General features: G+C 37.8%; 1 protein-coding gene across 1 annotated transcript in view; it reads right to left on the bottom strand.

Annotated features, from left to right (window-relative positions):
• The window catches only part of LOC128647322 (unconventional myosin-Vb-like), a 338,426-nt gene that overhangs the window by 28,275 nt on the left and 286,670 nt on the right, over positions 1–23,481 (bottom strand). The gene's annotated exons all lie outside the window — the stretch shown is intronic.

Here is a 23,481-nt window from a genome sequence, read left to right as displayed (position 1 = left end):
AGTCATCACTCTTATAATCACCGCTTCTATTAGTACCTGTCTAAACCAAAGAGAAGCACAAGTTTCAATTAAAGTTATTCTCTATTTTGAGTACATACTTCAATTCCTACAAAGATCACCCAATCTAGTGAGTTATACATACTTAATTGATCTTGAATATAAGAAAAGTGTCACTCTCACACTATACTCTCTTGTGAGGCTCTCAGCAAACACTAAGATCTACTACCCTCATCCAGGAAATAAAAAACATGGCCCAAAGAAAGGGGCCCAAAAATGATAAGCACATTCAACCTCCAGCAACTACTCCTTCAGTGTCTGCTTTTTTTTCAATCCTCAGACACCTCTATCAGAGTCATTACAATCACAGGAGAAGTCTATATCAGAATTGCAATTGAATACTTTGTCCTCACAAAACGGCGCTTTACTTGTTCTTCAATCACAAATTGCAGAGCTCCCTTCAAAGTCTGACCTAGAATCCCTAAAACCCTTCATTAAAGAAAAAAATGAGAGATCTTAAAAAAGATCTAAATGATATGGGTTCAAGAATTGATTATTTAGAGGAGGGCCAAGTTGCTCTAAACAATTTGGTAAGCTCAAATACTCATCAAATATCAATTCAAGATTCTATGGTACAGTCCCTACAAGAAAAAAACATAATTTATGCTTACCTGATAAATTTATTTCTCTTGTAGTGTATCCAGTCCACGGATCATCCATTACTTATGGGATATTAACTCCTCCCCAACAGGAAGTGCAAGAGGATTCACCCAGCAGAGCTGCTATATAGCTCCTCCCCTAACTGCCATTACCAGTCATTCGACCGAAAACATGCAGAGAAAGGAAAACCATAGGGTGCAGTGGTGACTGTAGTTTATTGGAAAAATTACCTGCCTTAAAGTGACAGGGCGGGCCGTGGACTGGATACACTACAAGAGAAATAAATTTATCAGGTAAGCATAAATTATGTTTTCTCTTGTTAAGTGTATCCAGTCCACGGATCATCCATTACTTATGGGATACCAATACCAAAGCTAAAGTACACGGATGACGGGAGGGACAGGCAGGCTCTTTATACGGAAGGAACCACTGCCTGAAGAACCTTTCTCCCAAAAACAGCCTCCGAAGAAGCAAAAGTGTCAAATTTGTAAAATTTGTAAAAAGTATGAAGAGAAGACCAAGTTGCAGCCTTGCAAATCTGTTCAACAGAAGCCTCATTCTTAAAGGCCCAAGTGGAAGCCACAGCTCTAGTAGAATGTGCTGTAATTCTTTCAGGAGGCTGCTGTCCAGCAGTCTCATAGGCTAACCGTATTATGCTACGAAGCCAAAAGGAGAGAGAGGTAGCCGAAGCTTTTTGACCTCTCCTCTGACCAGAATAAACGACAAACAGGGAAGACGTTTGTCGAAAATCCTTAGTTGCCTGTAGATAAAATTTCAGGGCACGGACTACATCTAGATTGTGTAGCAGACGTTCCTTTTTCGAAGAAGGATTAGGACACAAAGATGGAACCACAATCTCTTGATTGATATTCCTGTTAGTGACCACCTTAGGTAGGAACCCAGGTTTAGTACGCAGAACTACCTTGTCTGAATGAAAAATCAGATAAGGAGAATCACAATGTAAGGCAGATAACTCTTCGAGCCGAGGAAATCGCCATTAAAAACAGAACTTTCCAAGATAACAACTTGATATCAATGGAATGAAGGGGTACAAACGGAACCCCCTGTAAAACATTAAGAACTAAGTTCAAACTCCATGGTGGAGCAACAGTTTTAAACACAGGCTTGATCCTAGCTAAAGCCTGACAAAAAGCTTGAACGTCCGGAACTTCTGACAGACGTTTGTGTAAAAGAATGGACAGAGCTGAAATCTGTCCCTTTAAGGAACTAGCGGATAAACCCTTTTCTAAACCTTCTTGTAGAAAAGACAATATCCTCGGAATCCTAACCTTACTCCATGAGTAACTCTTGGATTCGCACCAATATAAGTATTTGCGCCATATCTTATGGTAAATCTTTCTGGTAACAGGCTTCCTAGCCTGTATTAAGGTATCAATAACTGACTCCGAAAAACCACGTTTTGATAAAATCAAGCGTTCAATTTCCAAGCAGTCAGCTTCAGAGAAATTAGATTTTGATGTTTGAAGGGACCCTGGATCAGAAGGTCCTGTTTCAGAGGTAGCGACCAAGGTGGACAGGATGACATGTCCACTAGATCTGCATACCAAGTCCTGCGTGGCCATGCAGGTGCTATTAGAATCACTGATGCTCTCTCCTGTTTGATTCTGGCAATCAATCGAGGAAGCATCGGGAAGGGTGGAAACACATAAGCCATCCCGAAGGTCCAAGGTGCTGTCAAAGCATCTATCAGAACCGCTCCCGGATCCCTGGATCTGGACCCGTAACGAGGAAGCTTGGCGTTCTGTCGAGACGCCATGAGATCTATCTCTGGTTTGCCCCAACGTCGAAGTATTTGGGCAAAGACCTCCGGATGAAGTTCCCACTCCCCCGGATGAAAAGTCTGACGACTTAAGAAATCCGCCTCCCAGTTCTCCACTCCCGGGATGTGGATTGCTGACAGGTGGCAAGAGTGAGACTCTGCCCAGCGAATTATCTTTGATACTTCCATCATTGCTAGGGAGCTTCTTGTCCCTCCCTGATGGTTGATGTAAGCTACAGTCGTGATGTTGTCCGACTGAAACCTGATGAACCCCCGAGTTGTTAACTGGGGCCAAGCTAGAAGGGCATTGAGAACTGCTCTCCATTCCAGAATGTTTATTGGTAGGAGACTCTCCTCCTGATTCCATTGTCTCTGAGCCTTCAGAGAATTCCAGACAGCGCCCCAACCTAGTAGGCTGGCGTCTGTTGTTACAATTGTCCAGTCCGGCCTGCTGAATGGCATCCCCCTGGACAGATGTGGCCGAGAAAGCCACCATAGAAGAGAATTTCTGGTCTCTTGATCCAGATTCAGAGTAGGGGACAAGTCTGAGTAATCCCCATTCCACTGACTTAGCATGCACAATTGCAGCGGTCTGAGATGTAGGCGTGCAAAGGGTACTATGTCCATTGCTGCTACCATTAAGCCGATCACCTCCATGCATTGAGCTACTGACGGGTGTTGAATGGAATGAAGGACACGGCATGCATTTTGAAGCTTTGTTAACCTGTCTTCTGTCAGGTAAATCTTCATTTCTACAGAATCTATAAGAGTCCCCAAGAAGGGAACTCTTGTGAGTGGAAAGAGAGAACTCTTCTTTTCGTTCACCTTCCATCCATGCGACCTTAGAAATGCCAGTACTAACTCTGTATGAGACTTGGCAGTTTGAAAGCTTGAAGCTTGTATCAGAATGTCGTCTAGGTACGGAGCTACCGCAATTCCTCGCGGTCTTAGTACCGCCAGAAGAGCACCCAGAACCTTTGTGAAGATTCTCGGAGCCGTAGCCAATCCGAATGGAAGAGCTACAAACTGGTAATGCCTGTCTAGAAAGGCAAACCTTAGATACCGGTAATGATCTTTGTGAATCGGTATGTGAAGGTAAGCATCTTTTAAATCCACTGTGGTCATGTACTGACCCTTTTGGATCATGGGTAAAATTGTCCGAATAGTTTCCATTTTGAACGATGGAACTCTTAGGAATTTGTTTAGGATCTTTAAATCCAAGATTGGCCTGAAAGTTCCCTCTTTTTTGGGAACCACAAACAGATTTGAGTAAAACCCTTGTCCTTGTTCCGACCGCGGAACCGGATGGATCACTCCCATTAATAAAAGATCTTGTACGCAGCGTAGAAACGCCTCTTTCTTTATTTGGTTTGTTGACAACCTTGACAGATGAAATCTCCCTCTTGGGGGAGAGAATTTGAAGTCTAGAAGGTATCCCTGAGATATGATCTCTAACGCCCAGGGATCCTGGACATCTCTTGCCCAAGCCTGGGCGAAGAGAGAAAGTCTGCCCCCCACTAGATCCGTTCCCGGATCGGGGACCCTCGATTCATGCTGTCTTAGGGGCAGCAGCAGGTTTCCTGGCCTGCTTGCCCTTGTTCCAGGACTGGTTAGGTCTCCAGCCTTGTCTGTAGCGAGCAACAGCTCCTTCCTGTTTTGGTGCAGAGGAAGTTGATGCTGCTCCTGCTTTGAAATTACGAAAGGAACGAAAATTAGACTGTCTAGCCTTAGGTTTGGCTCTGTCTTGAGGCAGGGCATGGCCTTTACCTCCTGTAATGTCAGCGATAATTTCTTTCAACCCGGGCCCGAATAAGGTCTGCCCTTTGAAAGGTATATTAAGCAATTTAGATTTAGAAGTAACGTCAGCTGACCAGGATTTTAGCCACAGTGCTCTGCGTGCCTGAATGGCGAATCCGGAATTCTTAGCCGTAAGTTTAGTTAAATGTACTACGGCATCTGAAATAAATGAGTTAGCTAACTTAAGGGCTTTAAGCTTGTGTGTAATCTCATCTAATGGAGCTGATTCAAGTGTCTCTTCCAGAGACTCAAACCAAAATGCTGCTGCAGCCGTGACAGGCGCAATGCATGCAAGAGGTTGCAATATAAAACCTTGTTGAACAAACATTTTCTTAAGGTAACCCTCTAACTTTTTATCCATTGGATCTGAAAAGGCACAGCTATCCTCCACCGGGATAGTGGTACGCTTAGCTAAAGTAGAAACTGCTCCCTCCACCTTAGGGACCGTTTGCCATAAGTCCCGTGTGGTGGCGTCTATTGGAAACATCTTTCTAAATATCGGAGGGGGTGAGAACGGCACACCGGGTCTATCCCACTCCTTAGTAACAATTTCAGTAAGTCTCTTAGGTATAGGAAAAACGTCAGTACTCGCCGGTACCGCAAAATATTTATCCAACCTACACATTTTCTCTGGTATTGCAACTGTGTTACAATCATTCAGAGCCGCTAACACCTCCCCTAGTAATACACGGAGGTTTTCCAGCTTAAATTTAAAATTTGAAATATCTGAATCCAGTTTGTTTGGATCAGAACCGTCACCCGCAGAATGAAGCTCTCCGTCCTCATGTTCTGCAAATTGTGACGCAGTGTCTGACATGGCCCTAATATTATCAGCGCACTCTGTTCTCACCCCAGAGTGATCACGCTTACCTCTTAGTTCTGGTAATTTAGCCAAAACTTCAGTCATAACAGTAGCCATATCCTGTAATGTGATTTGTAATGGCCGCCCAGATGTACTCGGCGCTACAATATCACGCACCTCCCGAGCGGGAGATGCAGGTACTGACACGTGAGGCGAGTTAGTCGGCATAACTCTCCCCTCGTTGTTTGGTGATATATGTTCAATTTGTACAGATTGACTTTTATTTAAAGTAGCATCAATACAGTTAGTACATAAATTTCTATTGGGCTCCACTTTGGCTTTAGCACATATAGCACAGATATCTTCCTCTGAATCAGACATGTTTAACACACTAGCAAATAAACTAGCAACTTGGAAATACTTTTCAAGTAATTTACTATAATATGAAAACGTACTGTGCCTATAAGAAGCACAGAAAAAGTTATGACAGTTGAAAGTTAATAAACTGAAAAGTTATAGCATCAAATCTTTGTAAAAAACACAATTTTAGCAAAGGATTGCTCCCATTAGCAAAGGATAACTAACCCTGATAGCAGAAAAAAAAAAAAAAAATACAGAAATAAACGTTTTTTTATCACAGTCAACTACAATCTCACAGCTCTGCTGTGAGTGATTACCTCCCTCAAAACAAGTTTTGAAGACCCCTGAGTTCTGTAGAGATGAACCGGATCATGCAGGGAAGACAAACTTCTGACTGAATTTTTTGATGCGTAGCAAAAGCACCAAAAAAGGTCCCTCCCCCTCACACATAACAGTGAGAGAGATCAGTAAACTGTCATAAATTAAATAAAACGACTGCCAAGTGGAAAAAAATAGTGCCCAAAACATTTTTTCACCCAGTACCTCAGAAAATTAAACGATTTTACATGCCAGCAAAAAACGTTTAACATTAATAAATTGAGTGTTATTAAAAAGCCTGTTGCTAGTCCCTGCAAATTAGGCTAAAGTTTTATGCATACAGTATAATTCCAGTGAAGTGCCATTCCCCAGAATACTGAAGTGTAAAATATACATACATGACAGCCTGATACCAGTTGCTGCTACTGCATTTAAGGCTGAGTTTACATTATATCGGTATGGCAGAATTTTCTCATCAATTCCATTGTTAGAAAATAATAAGCTGCTACATACCTCTTTGCAGATTAATCTGCCCGCTGTCCCCTAATCTGAAGTTTACCTCTCCTCAGATGGCCGAGAAACAGCAATATGATCTTAACTACTCCGGCTAAAATCATAGAAAAACTCAGGTAGATTCTTCTTCAAATTCTACCAGAGAAGGAATAACACACTCCGGTGCTATTATAAAATAACAAACTTTTGATTGAAGGTATGAAACTAAGTATAATCACCACAGTCCTCTCACACATCCTATCTATTCGTTGAGTGCAAGAGAATGACTGGGAATGGCAGTTAGGGGAGGAGCTATATAGCAGCTCTGCTGGGTGAATCCTCTTGCACTTCCTGTTGGGGAGGAGTTAATATCCCATAAGTAATGGATGATCCGTGGACTGGATACACTTAACAAGAGAAAAGTGAGGATCTTGACAACCGTGTTAGAAATAATCTTAGGATTAGAGGTATTCCTGAGGAAGTTATGCAAGACCAACTAAAATCATATATTAAAGACCTCTTTCACTCCCTGGCTCCGAGATCACCTCTTCTCCAAAATGATGATATTGAAAGGATTCATAGAGCGCTAAGGCCGCCTCCTAAACCGCCTGCTCCTCCAAGAGATATCATCCTGAGATTTCTGAAATTTACCACCAAAGAAGAACTCTGGCATGCTGCGAGATCAAGACAATCTATCTCCTTTAAAGATGACAGCTTACAAATTTATCAAGATCCCAGTCTGCAAACTATTCAGAGAAGAAGAGAGGTCAGATTCATCACTAAAACTCTACTAGAACACAACATTAGATATCGCTGGGGTTTCCCCTTTTAGTTTAATAGATTCACATAATGGGTCCCAAATTATCTACAAGACATTTGGATAATCTGGCGAAAAAATTGAACATCACCATTCTTCCTCCTCTGGATACTGTCCTAGAAATTCCCCCATCCCAACAAGATTCAAGAAAGGACCTCCTCAAAGAACAGCGCCCACTTTGGAATAGGGCACAATCTAAAAGAAGACAGACTGATCCCTCTTCATCAGAACATACTTAATTATCAAACAATATTCAACTGATGCAACCTAAGGTCAATGGGTCTTAGAATTACAACTCAGGGATACTGTAAGGACACTTATAAACCCTAATTCGTCTTTTCCTTATGGCTAACACGGACTTTGGTGTTGGGTAAGAAACAAAATAACAATGCATACTTCAAAATGGTTTTTACCTAAAATTTTATCTTATTTTTATTTAGCTCTATTCATGTTTAACTTTTACCGTTCTACAGTACAGTGGTACTGTTACCTCTATCGTTTTGTGGGTTGCTGTATTGTGGAAAATTCTTAACTATCACAATAAAACCACTTGTTTATACCTAAAGACATTGGACATTAGAGTCTCGAGCCAGGGATATAATGAGGATTCTTATAATCCCTAGTTGTTCTCTACACTGTGGTTCTCATAGACCTGGATACTGAGACCTCAGATTAGAGACATTGTGAGGTCACTTACAACCCATAGTTAACATCTACAATGTGGTTCCCATGAACTTTGGTAATGGGTAAGAATCAGAACAACAATGCATAGTATAAAAGTTTGTTCTTGACTTGCTGTTTTAATCTTGCTTAGTTTTATTCATGTTTCATCCTTATGGTTTTTTTTTCTTTCTTATTACAGCTTAGTAATATTGTTCTTTTTGTTATTTTATCACAGAGTGTTTGAGCCTTGGGAGATTACTATGTGATTTTACCGGACGACAGGGATGATTCCCATTGCCTTCCCTTTATGGGAGCTTTATTATCTCAGGGGTCCACAATAAGTAATCTTTCCTATCATTGGGACTCCACCCCGAATCTATATATATATATATATATATATATATATATATATATATATATATATATATATATATATATATATATATATATATATATATATATATATATATATATTAATTTCTTGATAAAGAGAGCACTATGTGACACAGCACAATTCCCCCATTAAGGTGTATAAACTTAAAAATACACTTAAAATCAAAGTTAGAATAGTTTTAAGCTACTGTTTAGCTTATGTTTTTATTATTATTACCAATGTTTATATGTCTCATGCCTTGTCCTCAATTATATTCTCACTTGCTACCTATTTCTTGTACAAATGTGCCTTGTTATTTGAATTTGCTTACACAACTATATGACAATGTCGTCTAATATACATGAAATTCAAATCCTTTCACATAACGTCAAGGGGTTTAATATCCCACAGAAGCGTTCTATCGCCTTCAGATATTACAAAACGCTTAAATAACACATTGTAATGCTCCAAGAAACTCACTTTAAAAAGGGGTCATGAACCTCATTCCTCCTTTAGAAAATTTGACCCAGCATACTTTGCCTCGAAGGTCACCAAACACAACGGAGTATGTATAATGATTAATAAGTCCATCCCATTTAAGGTTAATTCAGTCACTAAAGATAGGGAAGGGAGATACTTGATTATCTATGGGATTTTACACAACAAAATGATAACCCTAGCCAATATTTACGCGCCTAGTTAAGACTCCGCCCACTTTTCCCAACATATCCGTAATAAAAGTTTGGAGTCTACTAAAGGTAGCTTTATAGTTGGCAGAGATTTTAATATTGCCCTTGATCCTACCATTGATTGCTCAACAGGAAGATCATCTGTCCCAAGCAAAACATTTAATTTAATAAAATCTAACTTGTCTACCCTAGCAATACATGACACCTGGCGTATATACCACCCAAACACTAAAAGACTACACTTTTTTTCTCCCACCTGCACCAAGGTTATTCCAGAATAGATCATCTGATGATCGATGTTACTAGCTTAACCCATATCTCCCACACAGAAATGTATCCCATTACCTGGTCAGATCATGCTATGATTAGCTGCACCTTCAGATTTCCCACTCAGGCAACAAAAGTAAGAACCTGGAAACTAGACAAATCCCTTTTGAAAGACCCTTTAATTCCCATTCAATTAACTAAGTCTATTGAAAATTATTTTGACCTAAACACCCCTGACATATGCCCTCAACATGTATGGAATGCCCATAAATTGATAGCCTTGAAAACAGACAAAATAAAGTAACAAAAGCATCTACTTAATGTCCTTACTAACAGACCTAAATAAACTACAAAAAATCCATAAATTATTCCCTAAAGATAGTTCCTTTCTTGAAAGCTTGGAACATAAGAGACTTCAGCTCAATTGTTATCTAAGTGTTGGAGCTAAACGTAACACATTGTTTCTTAAAAATTTTTTATGAAGGAATCAATAAGCAAGGGGGACTCCTGGCTAGACAACTTAGGAAAAAAATGTTTAGTTGTTATATTATACATATTAAAGATGATATGGGGAAGGATTGGTACACATCAAAGGATATAGCTGATAAATTTAGGCAATATTATGAATCACTTTATAACCTAGACCAATCTCATCCCCCCGGACAGAGTCAGACATACAAAACTACTTAGCTCAACTACATTTACCTATGTTAACTAAAGAGCAAAAGGATAATGTGGATGCTTCTTTCTCTATTGAGGAAATTCAATTAGTGATTAAATCCCTAAAAAAACCAGGAAAATCTCCAGGCCCCGATGGTTTCAGTAATTACTATTATACCACTTTTAAAGATCTTCTAGCCCCTCACTTTCTAGCTTACTTTCAAAGTATAGATGAGGAAAAAAAAGTCCCCCCTAGCTCTCCAAGCGAATATAACTCTGACACCAAAACCAAATGAACCCGATACACAAATCCCTAATTATCGACCGATTTCACTATTGAACTCCGATATAAAAATATTTTCAGAAATCATAGCAAATAGATTGAATTTAATTCTCCCCAAAATTATCCATCAAGACCAAGTGGGCTTTGTCCCTTACCGGGAGGCCAAGGATAATACGGTGCGCAATATCCATTTGATGTGGTACGCCAAATCAAAACATATCCCCTCAATTTGGTTATCTACAGATGCAGAGAAGGCCTTCGACTGTGTCGGATGGCCTTTTCTGGATGCAACTCTACGTGCCTTTGGGTTGGGTGATAAAACTTTACATATAATCTTTGCACTATACAACCACCCCAGTGCAAGAATAGCCCTTAATGGAACTTTGTCACAGCCATTCCAGATAACGAATGGCACTAGACAGGGCTGTCCTCTATCCCCTTTGCTTTTCACCTGTCTTATCGAAGCTCTAGCAACTAAAGTAAGATTAAATAGGGATATACAAGGTTTTCACCTGGAGGGGGAGGAATATAAGATGTCTCTGTTTGCAGACAATATCCTTTATTCTCTTACAGACCCAGTTAGAACAATCCCTCTTCTACTGGGAGAACTGGAATTGTTCCATAAACTAGCCAACTTTAAAATTAATAAAACTAAGTCAGAAATGCTAGGAGTGGCCTTTGACCATCAAATGGAAAATCAAATTACTAAAATATGTCCATTTAAATGGAACAGAGAATCCCTGGAATATTTAGGGATTCAACTTACAGATAACCAGGAGTCTTTATATAAAATTAAATTACTTACCAATTAAAACCACACAAATGAGACCTCAAGACCTGGACTAGGAAAAATCTCTCCTGGCTTGGCAGGATTAATCCAGTATAGGGAAACCAGCAATATCTTCAAGCAATGCAATGCAAACGCAGACAGGAGCTCACTGCTAGCTCCAAAGTACATCCAATAAACAAAGGTGCCCACAGCATAAGCTTCCAAATCTTTTCTTTATTTAGGGAAGGATTCAAAGGTACAAAAATAGCAGTAATGTTTCAGGTTATACACCCTTAGTCATACAATGTAATACTGTTCACAAACTCTGTTTTGTAGCCACACAGGTTACTTAATTAACATACACCTGTAGGTGTTTAATTCATTATAATACATGTTAAAGCCAGGTAACCACTCACCTACCCCATCTAATGGTAAATCCTGAGTACTGCAACCTCAATTTATTAAATAGAAAATGTATACAAAAAAAGCAGTTTAAAAACATTAAGAAAAATACCTTTGTACACTGTACTGAATTGAATGAACTACATAAATACTGATACATCATAATCTGTATTCATTCCAAAAGGCCTCATTGAGTTAAGTGTAGATATCCAAAACAATTCTTTTCTTTTTATTAATAATTCCCTATTGCCCCCTCTTCTAGGCAGTTTAATGTGATCAATGATCTGTCATCTTAATTGGCTGATAAAGTGCCCTGCTTCCAGGAAATTAGATGATCTTTATTATTGCGCCTAATGTTTGATTTATGTTCATTGATACGGTCACGTATCTTCCTTGTGGTCTCTCCTAAATATATCCTGGAACACGAGCACTTTATCAGATAAATCACATAACTTGAGTTACAAGTTAAGAAATCTCTAATATTATAAAATTTACCAGTTCTAGGGTGTGCAAACTTATCTCCTTTAATTAAAGAATTACAATTAGAGCATCCCAAACAGGGATAGCAACCCAAAGTTTTCTTGGTTATGTAGCCTGTTTCCATTTTAGACTGGCTACCTATATCAGTTTTTGTAAGAATATCTTTAATATTATGATTTCTTTTGTATGCCATCATAAGGAGCGTCTTTAAAGCAGGGTAGGTCTTTGTTGCAGTCTATAAGTATGTTCCAATGTTTCTGTATGATTCTACTCAATTTCTTACTGTGGCTACCATACTTAGAGACAAACACCAAACGATCATCCTTATCTTGAATTTTTGTCCTTGAAAGCAGCTCAGAAATTTTAATTTGATTTACCTTAGTAATTTCTTGGTTTATTAATTCCCTAGGGTATCCTCTGTGCAAAATGTATTTACCCATATCATGCAGTCTGACTGTAGTGTTTCCCTCCATATTAACAATCCTTTTTACCCTAATTAACTGACTCCTGGGTAAGGATTTCAAAAGATTAGGGGGAGTAAAAACTGCTGAAGTGTAAAAGATTATTTTTGTCAGTAGATATATGTATATCGCATTCTAAGCAGTTTTTGGCAGTATTCTTAACTACCTTGGTGTCTAAAAAGACTACAAAAACATCATGCCAGTTTAAAGTAAACGTTATACCATTTACTACCTGATTTAGATCTGTCACAAACTGCAACAGGGTATCTAGGTTGCCCCCCCATACGCCAAACACATCATCTATGAAACACCACCATGTGGCTCCATATTGTAAGAACAATTCATGTTCATATACATACTTCTCTTCAAAGTTTCCCATAAATATGTTGGCGTATGAGGGGGCAACATTCGACCCCATGGCCGTACCCTGGGTTTAGAGATACCAAGTATCTCCAAACAAAAAATACTTACAAAATAAGAGCAATCTCAATAGCTCTTCTAAGAATAATATCTGTTCAATACTGTAGGTGTTTGTGTTTAACAGGACTTTTTTAACACACCCAATACCACTCATGTTTTATAGAGGTGTAAAGACTTTGAACACCTAGTGTGTAGAGTATATACTTATCTGTGCCCAGCTCAAGATTGTTAAATTTTTTGATAAAGTCTCCAGTATCTTTAATATAAGAAGGTAAACTTTCCACATGAGGTTGGAGAATTTTATCAAGAAATGTTGCTATATTTTATCATATGGAGTCTGTACTGACTATTATAGGACACCCTTGAGGGGTATTGGTATTTTTGTGAATTTTGGGTAATGTATAAAATACAGGAGTAATGGGTAATCAATTGTTAAATATTATCTAAGTTCAGAATCAATCAATCCTAATTTAACTGCATTTGATAATACATTTTTTCTTTTTGAATATTGTGCTTAGGGTCATAATTTAAGATTAAATAAACCTGTATATCTCCTAATTGTTTCATACATTATTGCATGTAATTCCCCTTATTTTGTACAACCGTAGCCCCTCCCTTATCTGCAGCCTTCAAAATTAGCGTTTTTAATGCGTTAAATTCATCCTTACTCAAATTCTGTGCTACAATAGGCTTATACTTAAGTTGTGTTTTAAGTACCCCAAAATCATTTAATACTAAATTCGTAAAGGTCTCAGAGTTGTTGTTATGTGGAGGCATAAACTTGCTTTTCTTTTTTAAGCCTAATTCTTTAGCCAAAATACATTGCTCACTTGTTGATGCTGCACTCTTAGTTTGTTCATGTTACCAAAATGTCCCTTTAAACGTAAAGTTCTAAAGAATCGATGTAAATCCATCTCCAATTCAAAGTGTCAGTCCTTGTGGTAGGGCAAAAGGAGAGTCCCTTATTGAGTAGGTTCAGTTCATCAATGCTCAACTCTACCCCTGAGGGATTAACCACCAGTGTCTCACTCGGCATGTTACCTCTTAGCGGTTCTTGTTGCTTACCTGTGGAAGACTAACAAGTTGTATGTCAAAATCATGAAGCAAAATGTAGCATGGGATTTACATGCAGTTACATTAGCAGAATACCACAGAGTAAAGAGGATCCCTAGGGGGCTAAGAATGAATATTATACCAACGTTGAGGACACAAAATAAAGAATATTGTGACAAATTTGAACAAATACTGAATAAATGTTCATACGATTTAATAGTATTAACAGTGGAAGATCTGCAGAAGTAGATTACAGCACAGGAGATCTCTATCAAGCAAACTAAAGAGGAGCTCCGCAAAATATCATCAGCAGAGGTGTTTGATAAAACACTAAGAGACACAGATGAACTGATTGCCACAATTAAGAAGGATATACAAGAATGCAAGAAAAATAAATTTGCAAGAGATGAACAGGATTACCTTCAAGGTAATGTTTACCGTTGGCGGAACTCTGAAACTAGGACACCGCATGACGTCACTTCCGGTGATCGCAGACCCTGGAGGAGATGGCGGAATAGAGCCGGGAACACAAGTTTCAATACCTCAGGGGAGTCTTTTTTCCGAGGACACCAGTGGAGGAAGCAACACCGGGGAGGGAGGAAACACCGGAGGAGCAGAATGGGTAATCCACCCAAAGAAGAAATTTACACAACGCAGTGGCGGCAGAATGAAGACCCGCAACAAGAACCGCTAAGAGGTAACATGCCGAGTGAGACACTTGTTGTTAATCCCTCAGGGATAGAGTTGAGCGTTGATGAACTGAACCTACTCAATAAGGGACTCTCCTTTTGCCCTACCACAAGGACCGACATCTTTGAATTGGAGATGGATTTACATAGATTCTTTAAAACTTTACGTTTAAAGGGACATTTTGGTTACATGAATAAACTAAGTGTGCAGCATCAACTAGGGAGTAATGTATTTTTAGCTAAAGAATTAGGATTAAAAAAGAAAAGCAAGTTTATGCCTCCACATAACAACTCTATTGAGACCTTTACTAATTTAGTATTAAATGATTTTGGGGTACTTAAAACACAACTTAAGTGTAACCCTATTGTAGCACAGAATTTGAGTAAGGATGAATTAAACGCATTAAAAACATTAAAAGAAAAAACGGTAATATTGGAGGCTGCAGATAAGGGCGGGGCTACGGTTGTACAAAATAAGGGGAATTACATGCAAGAATGTATGAAATATTTAGGAGATATACCGGTTTATTCAATCTTAAATTATGACCCTAAGCACAATATACAAAAAAGAAATAAAAAAATGTATTATCAAATGCAGTTAAATTAGGATTGATTGATTTTGAACTAGGAGAATATTTAACAATTGATTACCCCATTACCCATGTATTTTATACATTGCCCGAAATTCACAAAAATACCAATACATCTCCAGGGTGTCCTATAATACCCAGTACAGACTCCATATGATCAAATATAGCAACATTTCTTGATAAAATTCTCCAGCCTCATGTGGAAAGTTTATGTTCCTAAATTAAAGATACTGGAGACTTTATCAAAAAATGTAACAATCTTGAGCTGGGCACAGATTAGTATATACTCTACACACTAGATGTTCAAAGTCTTTACACCTCTATAAAACATGAGAGTGGTATTGGGTGTGTTAAAAAAGTCCTGTTAAACACAAACACCTACAGTATTGAACAGATATTATTCTTAGAAGAGCTATTGAGATTGCTCTTATTTTGTAACTATTTTTTGTTTGGAGATACTTGGTATCTCCAAACCCAGGGTACGGCCATGGGGTCAAATGTTGCCCTCTCATACTCCAACATATTCATGGGAAACTTTGAAGATCAGTTTGTATATGAACATGAATTGTTCTTACAATATGGAGCCACATGGTGGCGTTTCATAGATAATGTGTTTGGCGTATGGGGGGGGGGGCAACCTAGATACCCTGTTGATGTTTGTGACAGATCTAAATCAGGTAGTAAATGGTATAACGTTTACTTTAAACTGGCATGATGTTTTTGTAGTCTTTTTAGACACCAAGGTAGTTAAGAATACTGCTAGAAACTGCTTAGAATGTGATATACATATTACATCTACTGACAAAAATAATCTTTTATACTTCAGCAGTTTTCACCCCCTCTAATCTTTTGAAATCCTTACCCAGGAGTCAGTTAATTAGGGTAAAAAGGATTGTTAATATGGAGGGAAACACTACAGACAGACTGCATGATATGGGTAAAACAAATTTGGACAGAGGATATCCTGGGGAATTAATAAACCAATAAATTACTAAGGTAAATCAAATTTAAAGATCTGAGCTGCTTTCATGGACAAAAATTCAAGATAAGGATGATCGTTTGGTGTTTGTCTCTAAGTACGGTAGCCACAGTAAGAAATCGAGTAGAATCATACAGAAACATTGGAACATACTTAGAGACTGCAACAAAGACCTACCCTGCTTTAAAGACGCTCCTTATGATGGCATACAAAAGAAATCATAGTATTAAAGATATTCTTACAAAAGCTGAGATAGGTAGCCAGTCTAAAATGGAAACAGGCTACATAACCAAGAAAAATTTGGGTTGCTATCCCTGTTTGGGATGCTCTAATTGTAATTCTTTAATTAAAGGGGATAAGTTTGCACACCCTAGAACTGGTAAATTGTATAATATTAGAGATTTCTTTACTTGTAACTCAAATGATATTATTTATCTGATAAAGTGCCCGTGTTCCAGGATTTATTTAGGAGAGACCACAAGGAAGATACGTGACCGTATCAATGAACATAAATCAAACATTAGGCGCAATAATAAAGATGCTCCTGTTTCATCTCATTTCCTGGAAGCAGGGCACTCTATCAGCCAATTAAAATGGCAGATCATTAAACTGCCTAGAAGAGGGGGCAATAGGGAATTATTAAAAAGAAAAAAATTGTTTTGAATATCTACACTTAACTAAATGAGGCCTTTTGGAATGAATAAATATTATGATGTATCAGTATTTATGTAGTTCATTCAATTCAGTACAGTGTACAAAGGTATTTTTCTTAATGTTTTTAAACTGCTTTTTTGTATACATTTTCTATTTGATAAATTGAGCTTGTAGTACACAGGATTTACCATTAGATGGGGTAGGTAAGTGGTTACCTGACTTTAACATGTATTATAATGGAGTAAACACCTACAGGTGTATGTTAATTAAGTAAACTGTGTGGCTACAAAACAGAGTTTGTGAACAGTATTACATTGTATGACTAAGGGTGAATAAGGGTGAATAACCTGAAACCTTACTGCTATTTTTGTACCTTTGAATCCTTCCCTAAATAAAGAAAAGATTTGAAAGCTTATGCTGTGGACACCTTTGTTTATTGGCAGGATTAATACCATTAAAATGAATGCCTTCCCTCGGCTATTATATATAATGCAAACTCTTCCTATTCCTTTATTCACTGCTTATATTTCACAGATACAATGTTTTAGTTCATTTATATGGAATATGCACCCTCCTAGAATAAACCCACAATGTCACGTTCTACCACTCAAGGAGGCCTGGGTGTCCCAGATATCGACTCATATCGAAGATCCATATTTCTTCAAAGAATTTTAGACTGGAGACTACATAGGGATCATAAGAGATGGATCACACTAGAAGAGAATTTAAACTTAAGCCTCAGTCTCCCTTCTATCTGTTGGTATCCAAAATCCCTAAACCTACACAGACATATTACTAATCCAATTACTCAGGAAACATTAAAAATATGGGATAACACTAATAGGATAAACCCCTATATTTCTTCATGCCCAGGCCCATTGACATCAATTTTCCACAATAGAGAATTCTCTATATTGGCACTACAAAAAAACACTGGTAATCTTATTGTTAAAGAGGTCTCTATTAATTACCTCATGACCAATGAGCAGATATGTACACAAGTACAGATGGTTGACAGAGGTCATCTCTGGGCCAGTAACTGGTTCTCTTACAGAAGAGTACACCACTATATCACAACCCATCAACATTTCAGAAACATGACTCGTTCGTTAGCTAATCTTGAAAAATTGTTTAATTCTACACCTCCTATTAAACATAGTCTCTTATACATCTATAAAATTATCACCCAATCACCCCAAGGCAATTTTCCACACTCCATTGAAGCATGGGAGAGAGAGATGGGTGTGATTATCACACTCCAAATAGCAACTAACATTTTCTGTAACACGAAATCCGCCTCTTCATCTGCTTCTATCCTGGAGATAAATTACAAAATACTACATTGTTAGTACTTGACCCCTAAGAGGCTCCATAAACTGTTCCCCAAAACCAAAAATCGTTATTGGCGTTGTGGACACGTGGGCAGTAATATGGGTCATATGTGGTGGTGTTGCTCTCAGATCAATACACTGTGGAGAGATATAATTAATGAAATAGAGGACATATTTCAAACTCTCCTCCCACTAGATCCCCTGATATGGGTTACTTAATAAATCTACTAAATTACCTTAAATCCACTTCAGACCCTTACTAAAAATGATGATAAACAGTGTAAAGGTTCTTATAGCACAAAACTAGAGATCCACTGAAATACCCACCCTAAAGTTATAGCGTAAAAAAGTAACACATTTGATTGAACTAGAAGAATATGGGTCATATAAATCAGGCAAGAGAGATCAATTCATCAAGCTGCAATGTACTTGGGAACAACACTTAAAAACTTTGCGGCACACCTTTCCTCATGACCAATGACTTAATTGTACTTTCTTCTAATTTTGTTTTCATCTAGGTACATTCCTTGTATAGTTTTAAATATTTCACGTTAAATGATATATAGAAGGCATTGAGACACTAAAGTTATTGTTTAATTTGTTTCTGCAAAAACGTAAAAATAAGAATCTGGGATGTATATTTATATATATGATTATTTTCAGTCAGGTATTTACTTCTTATGTATACAATTTATCGAATGTAATCTGACATTTTCATGTGCATTCTCAATCCTTTTTGATTTTTAATAAAAAGATTTTGGAAAAAAAAAAAAAAAAGCACCATGCATCATAATATGCTACTTCAGAGAATCAGTGCTCACCGGTCAATACCTTAAAGTGATAGTAAACCTTAACTAATCGAATGCCATATATTTAATCTTTGCCATTAAAAAAAGTATGTGTGTACCTTTTCTGTTTTTAATCCATCTGTTAAAGGGTTAAATTAGGGCATATAGTAATACTTCTATTGCAATTTTATGCCAGCCCACTTGGATGAACATCCTATCAGTGTTTGTGTCATTTGACAATCTTGAAGTCCAGCCCCTTTAAAGCTCTTAGAAAGCCTATGTAGAGAGTGGATGTGACTTGTCTATACATCACAGTCCAGCCAAAAGAGGAAATAAAGAGGGAAGAAGGAACAGACAATACCAATTAGGATTATAAATCTTTTATTATTATAATATATATATATATATATATATATATATATATATATATATATATACACACTTAAAAAAAGAATTACGTGGTTTAACTTACAAACGGTTATATTTGTCATTGCAGCATTCTTATAGTCTGAATTTACCATCACTTTGACACTTCAGACCAGCATGGATGTGTTCTGGGCATGTTGGTTCTTTAAGGTACAACTGAGAAATTGCACCTGGTCTGACCTGGAGCAAGAAGCCAGATTCTCTTTGCAGAAGGAAACCAAAATGTTAGACATCTAACAAAGTGTGAGTGGACTTTTCAATGACTAGAACCAGACTGCAATATGCTTGCATCTTACAAACACCACCCTTAAAATCTTGCAAAGTCTCCTACCACTCTGCAAGATCATATTGAGATACCATTTCAGGAGCACTTTAATTTACCAGGAGTCAAAGAGGCTGATACAAGTGGTAGCTATATGTAGAATAACTGGAATATTTAGGAATAGAAATAAAAAAGAGGCCATGGGAAAGATTTGTTTTCTAGGAGGGCAATAATCCTTAAAGAGACATTCCAGACAAAACTGAAATGCACAGATGAATTACATCTTTGAGTAGAAACATATATGCAATATACATTTATTGGCCATAAGGCTTCAAGTAAAAGTGATCACTGTTTTAGTGTTAGCCTTTTTCTCTGCACGTGCATGTGAAGCATAGCGAGATTGTTAGCGCAGCAGTATTTTAAATACTGCAGCTGCTCAGAGTGCCAGTGGGGCTTGTATCATATCAGCGATTAAATTGAGTGATATAAGCACCTTAGGTTCTCCGAGCAAGTGCCGTGTTTAAATTGCTGGTGCAAGGTGCATACTTAAATACACTTTTTAAACACCTATAGCTCTTGTACAATTCTGTACCAGTCACAAGCTCACACTTATCTACTAATAGAAGGGTTTTTATTTTTATTTATTTATTTTAATTATTATTTTCCATATATTTTAGAATAGTAAAGAAATCAAAAACTATTAAAGTGAACAGATGGAATTATGCAGTCACCAAAAATTGTGAAAGAAATCAAAACTATTTTGGTATTTTAGATTCTTTAAAACAGCCACCCTCTGCCTTGATAACAGCTTTGCACACTTGGAATTCTCAGTACCAGGGATGCTTTTCTAACAGTCTTGAAGGTTTTCTCCTGGAGCTGCTACTCAGGCACTTTATTCCCTCAAATGAATACACATACAAACATGACTGTTATAAAGGCCGCAGCACAGTTTTATTAAAATTTATAACCATAACACAAAGTGATTAAAATGCACAATAAACCATAACCACCCAAAGGTGCGTGCCTGCTATTCCTTAGTTCAACTATCACCTTGTTAAACCTCCTCTGATCGCTAGGAGGTACTCTTCAATTTTAATCCACCATTCCCACCAAAGGCAAGCAACCCTCTTACCACCCCATATAGAACAAAACCAAAATTATAAAAGGATTACCAAGGAACATCAAACAGGGAGGGAGAATTGGAAGCTTCTTCCCGCTGTTTCCAGATCCAGTAAAACTCCACCCCCCTCTAAGCTAGCTTACCCTATAACTTGGCCTTTCCAAGGTGTCAAATGCCCCTCTGATATGCATAGCTCCGTGGCTGCCTAATTGCTGGACACTTGTGGGCTGCTTTTCCTTCACTCTCTAGTCCAGTACATCACAATCAATCTATTGGGTTTAAAGGGACATAAAACAAGTTGGGATAGAGACAAAATATAATATGTACTTTAATTACTTTACCTGAAAATTTATACTGCAGTGCCTCACCTTTAACACTTTCTTTTAAGTGTCCGAATTGTACAGCTCCAACTCCCCACACACAATTCCTTTTTATGGCTGCATCTATATCCACCATTGATATGGTAGAATGCAAGACTAACACTCATTATCTGCTGGGGCATTCCTAGAAGCAAATAAGCTGCTGTGAACTCAGTTAAAATACAATGTCTATGCTTCTGATACTAAACACGGATAATGGGGGAGGATAACTGTACTCCAGAGATCACAGATATGTAAGTAATTTTGCTTATTTTTGAAATTTATTTTAAAATACTTGCAATCTATTTTTCCTTAATTAGCCCTTTTAGGATATGCACAGATCTTAACATGTTTTATGGCACTTTTAGGTCAGGTGATTGTTGAGGAGAGTTTATCTAATACATCACTTCATTACTCTTTTTTTTCTCAAATATGTTTAATAGGTTATTAAACGTATGTTTGTGTTCATTGTCCTATTCAAAAGAAATGACAGCCTAACTAAAAGTTACCCAGATGGGATGGCGTGTTGCTGCAGAATTCTGTGGCAGCTTTATTCGTTGCGAGCACCTTCAATTCTAACTAAATAACAAATGGTGTCACCAGCAACACAACTCCCAACATCCCCAATAGGAATCACACATCATCCATATCTATCTATGCATGCTAAGCCAAACTGCAAAACCGGAGACATTAACATTAAATCGTAGGACAGATAAAGCTCCTTAGTGCGCACCAAAAAACAACTAAAAAGGGGATTTTGAGCTCCAAAACCTGACAATCTCATATCCCTAGAATAAATGTGTGCTAAACCAATGTGCCTAAACCGACTGACCAATGCGTGAGTAAACTATAGAATGATTAAAGGATGTAGCTAACCCAAAGTGCGCAACTTCGACCCACGTAAACACGAGTCCAACAGCTGAAAAAACAAAGTGATTTAAAAAAGCTGATGTGCACAAAATAGCAAGGGAATAGTGAAAAAGATCTGTCCCAGGACCATATATATTAACAAATACATGAATCATTTTAAAAGTGCTCAAAACATAGCTATATGAGTGTCTAGATGTTTACAAAAAAATACTTAAAAATAGACAATCGTCCATTAGCAAACAAGCAGAAGGCAGCCAAACCAGTACTGAACCATATCAGTAGATGTTATGGAATAGGAGTACATTGTAAATCCATAAAGGGAGGGAAAAAAAACAAATCTCTGCGACCAAATATAGAGAGCTTAGAAAAAAATTCCCATAAGGTGAAAAAATAATCAAACTATGCACATCCCTCTCACAAGCACTGTACTCTGAGGGGAAATTGGGCCTCAAAATAGACTGAAAACCCAACTCTCTGAAGAATCAGATGCACATCTTCTCTCTTCAACCACCTCCAGTGGAGGCAAAGTAAAGACTAAGGTATGTGGGAGGGGTTATATAGAGCTCTTAGGGTTTGGAAATCTATGCCTTCTAGTGGTAGCCAAGAGTAATTTCCAAGAGTAATGGATTGTGGACTCTCACTACCTGTATGAAAGAAATAGCATGCAGTTGCTGTTGCACATGGGGGTTATTAGGGTGTGCCCAGGAACAACCCCAGCACACTCATGCGCACACATGATTCTACCATGAATGCCCGATTTACACAGTCTTCTCTGTTGATTTTGATATCGGCCCGCTGCTTACAATCAGAGAAGATTTTATTTGGTTTCCAATTGGAAGTGTTGTTTGTAGGTAATTTTTATGAGACTGGTTACTCTAATAAACTTATTCTGTGAAGCAGATTTAAATCTATACCTGTCTGTGGCAATCCTTGTGAAAGCCTGTTTATTCATAGCAAGTTCTCAACATTTTCACAATTGACAAATCTTTGTTTCTTAAAAGTAATAATGCTGGACTGTTTCTCTTTGCCAAGTTGATCTGTTCTTGCCATATTATGACAAACCAGAAATAGGGTGCCGGACATGGACTAAGTGCCTATTGTAGGTTTGAAACGTTGTTCCTCTAAACTTTTGAACCCAACTAAATGAGAATAAAGGTCTTTTAAACAAATATTTCTTCAGGTGGCTGAAGTGCTCGGATGTATGATCACTTGGACATGGAATAAAAAGCAGCCCTGAAAAAATTTGAAGACCTGCCCTATTTTCCATTAAGTCCATAGAATGTACACTCCCCATTTTTCTTAAGTGGATTACTGAGATACTCCTTCACCCAATATTCTTTTTTTCAGAATTCAATTATATTAATTTATAATAAAGATTTGCCCGATTGTTATTATATCAGCAACCTACAACCCAATTTAATTTTTTAACAGCATGAAAATTATTATCCATAGTGTGATCTGGAGAAGTCACTCAGAAAGTGTGTCACTCTGTCTCACAGAGTGACTTGACTAGACATTAGAAACCAATAAAAGGAGAGCTATTAAATGGTACAGAGTCTAGGAAATAAAACTTACAAGGAAATACTTTGTGACCGTAATACTTTAAACTCACAAGAGAAAATAGAGGTGATACGGGTGCCTCACCAGTAGCACCACCCCTTAAAGTTGTAGCTGGCCATCCCAAGCAGCAGCAGCCCACCAGGAAATCTACTGGTATTCCTGTAAGCCAATCCGGCCTTGACCAGAAATTATAGCCTTCTACCAAATAGGTCCATCCTACCTTGTCACAACACAAATGATTGTGTATTATTATTACTACTAATATTAGAATACTTTGTAAAAATCTGTGTACACAATTTTATTCTCACTA

This window comes from Bombina bombina, chromosome 2, assembly GCF_027579735.1.
Source record: "Bombina bombina isolate aBomBom1 chromosome 2, aBomBom1.pri, whole genome shotgun sequence".
Taxonomy (NCBI): domain Eukaryota; kingdom Metazoa; phylum Chordata; class Amphibia; order Anura; family Bombinatoridae; genus Bombina; species Bombina bombina.
The sequence above is the reverse complement of the archived record's forward strand: the minus strand, read 5'-3'. Positions and strand labels throughout refer to the sequence as shown.